The sequence below is a fragment of the Papaver somniferum genome, unplaced genomic scaffold, assembly GCF_003573695.1.
Source record: "Papaver somniferum cultivar HN1 unplaced genomic scaffold, ASM357369v1 unplaced-scaffold_128, whole genome shotgun sequence".
NCBI lineage: Eukaryota > Viridiplantae > Streptophyta > Magnoliopsida > Ranunculales > Papaveraceae > Papaver > Papaver somniferum.
In genome coordinates this window covers 691,035-694,132 of record NW_020621936.1, presented here as the reverse complement: position 1 = coordinate 694,132, position 3,098 = coordinate 691,035, and the positions used below count along the sequence as shown (strand labels likewise).

The 3,098-nt window shown below is 33.2% G+C and overlaps 1 long non-coding RNA gene across 1 annotated transcript; it reads left to right on the top strand.

The window, feature by feature from the left end:
- Positions 1–535: 535 nt before the first annotated feature.
- LOC113331823 lies at positions 536–2,777 on the top strand. Its single transcript, XR_003351217.1, has 2 exons — positions 536–715; positions 2,500–2,777. It is a non-coding gene; the product is annotated as an uncharacterized LOC113331823 (long non-coding RNA).
- The last annotated feature ends 321 nt before the right edge of the window (positions 2,778–3,098 follow it).

Sequence of the window (3,098 nt, the reverse complement as noted above, 5' to 3'; positions counted from 1 at the left end):
ACGGACAAATTAGTTTAACTTTATAACTTAAAAGTCCTATGGGGAATACATATTTCTATAAAATTACACTGATGTTCTTACTGGTTTTGTCGACCAGTACGATGAATGATATCTTCAAAAAAGTGGTAAAATGTCCCAAAATAGATTTCAAGGTTGTGAAAATTCCCCGAACGTTAGGCAAAAGATCAAAACGCCCAATCCGTTACTTTATAGTAAAAAGTCAAAATGGGGCATGTTAACTGGTCAAGGGTATACGAAAATATTCAAAATACCCTTCTCTGAAATGAACTGTCAGATTGTTGAATAATCACACGTGTTTAAATCTTAGAGATTTCATTTCCCAAACAAAATGAACGATCAGATTGTGAAATGATGATACGTGGGAAGATCTTACTATTGACACGTGAACCAATAATATATAAAAACGTGGATTGCAACTGACACCTGTCTATGTATCACACATGTGAACAACACGTGCACTCTAATCTTATCTTCTCACCCACATCGAGTTTCAGCCACAAAATCAATTCGTTTCAGAGAAGAGAATGGAGAGGCGGCAGAGAAGATAAGGGGCGAGAGAGAGAGACAGAGAGATCGAGAGTAAAGAAGATAACAAAGTTTAGATCAATAAGAGGTGAAGATAGATGATAACTTAAGGTGATCGTCGTCGGAGCTTTTGAACCTTAGCCAAAATCATTCAACAGGGGAAAAACAAGTAAGTTTTCTTAATCCTGATTTTATTTTATTTTAGTTTTACTGCTTTGTTGTTTTTGAATAATCAAAATCATTGAAAGGTTATCTAATTAAAACTAGGGTTTAAAGAGAAACGAAATTAGGGTTTATAGTTTATAATTTGGGAATTTTTTAATTTTAAATCTAGGGTTTAAAGATAAACGAATTAAGGGATATAATTTGGGTTTTTGTGTATAATTGAGTGTTCATAGTAGAGTTCTGTTCAATTGATCACACTTTGCTGCAATTGAATGAGTAAGCAATTGAATTAGGGTTTCAGATAAACAAATTCTGTTCAATTCAACATTTTGATTAGTGGGGTTAGTGGGTTTGATATTTGAAAAGTAAGCAAATTAATTTATGTATCAAATTGGGACACTCTTTGAATACTCTGAAGATTTTGATAATATATGTATTTTGGATTAGAATTAATTTATGTATCAAAAATAAGCAAATTAATTTACTTTTTCAGTTTTTTCTTTTCATCATGAAAATGTTGACATAATTGGGTTAGAATGAGCTAAGTAAATAGCAGTTAAGTTGAGATATGTTATCCCATTTGGATATTCTTTTCATGTTTTGGTAATAGAGTTTGAAGGTTTTTTAGGATGGCGTAGTAGCTGAGCTATATATGACTTACTCTATGTTGATATCTTATCCCTGTTAGTTTTTTCTAAAAACTTTGGCTGAAAAACAAAGTCATTCCCACTGACTATAGGGTAATTGGTGACCACCATGAAATCTATCTGTAGATTTGGTTAATTGCTGTTAGGTATGAATAACTTCCGAGCCTTATGAGAATTGATCTTTGGTTAATTCGCAAGATAATGTCAGAAATTGTTTACTGAAGCAATGATTTTGATGGTGTTTGCTTTAATTATGTTCGCGTGTTACTGGACTGGTTCTGTAGCTTATGAACTTGTTAGTTTTTTGGGTTTGTACTTGGCACATCAATGAATATTATTCTTAGTTCCGGTTCGAGTAATTTACTTCGTAAATTGGTTCTCCCACCAGATTGTGTAATTTTAGCATGTGAACTTGATATAAGCTATTCCGTGGCATTTTTAAAGTGCGTATCCAGTTATACTTCATTATATACATGATCTCTTTCCTATAGTTTGCTATGAGGAGAATACCCCTATTTAAGGTTTTATCTTTATATGCTCATGTTTTGATGCACCTTATACGCACTTCATCTGTTCCTTGGGCATGTTAAATCTTAAAGTTAAAATCCTATTGTATGATGTTCACATTCTCTATTTTGTTTTATATTTGGACATTACATACCTATCTTGCTACTTATACATTTTTTTATATCTTAACCCAGTATTTGGAATTACAATTCTTGGTTGTGGAACCTGTGATTTGAATGCATTATGTCTTTGACTTTGATTGTCATTTTTTTTTGTCCTGACATCATTTACATACCTTAATCTGAGTAGTGGCACTTACGCTTGGTGAATTTTATGATGTGGTTGTATTCATTAATACGTCTTCCTAGATTTTTAAGCAATATTGAAGTGATGATTGCATTTTAAGCATTGGTATTTGGAGCATTAAAGTCTAACTCAGTTCAGAGTTCATTGAATGATATCACCAGTCTCTGAAATGTGGAGGGATTCATGTATTGAGAGAGTCAATTTTGTACAACATTTCAAGTTCATTATATGCCTTACTTGATTCAGACAGAAAACCTTACATCTGCTTTCCATGTTTATGATAGACTGTGATAATTGATTATTGTTTCATTTTTGTTAAATGTTTCAGAATGGGTAGTGAGGATCAGAATTTCTGGATAACTGATATAGGTGGCCGGTTTAGGGACTTGTATTGTTTTGGTTGTAAAGCTGGTACCAGTGGAGAAGCTTTCATGATACGTAATGGCAGGCATACTAGTAGTCACTTTATGTTGGCAGTTTTTTATTTATACATCTATGGTTTAAAAAGTGTGGAGACAGTGGTGGTTTTATTTGTTAATTTATCCCATTTCATTTTAAAAAGTATGGAGATAGCTTGTCAATTTAAAATTATCGAAATTGAACTTACCTTTGGATGTTCCCAATTTATAAGAGTCATAAGAGTCCAGGTTGGGAAGAAGATGATCGTTATAACACGGTAGTAATCTGTAGCCGTTAAATTGAAATGATGCACACGTGTCGTAATCCTAATTAATAGGACAAGCTGGTCATTTGTAAAAAAGATAATGATATTTCGGTGAAATATACCTCTTCATCTCTCACAGTCCACTCCATTTTTCTCCACGTGTCGCAATCTCACTTACATAGGACACGCTGGTCATTTTCTAAGATATTCAGGGCAAATAGGCAAAATCGAAAACAGTCACGTCACGTGCATGTCAGCCCATT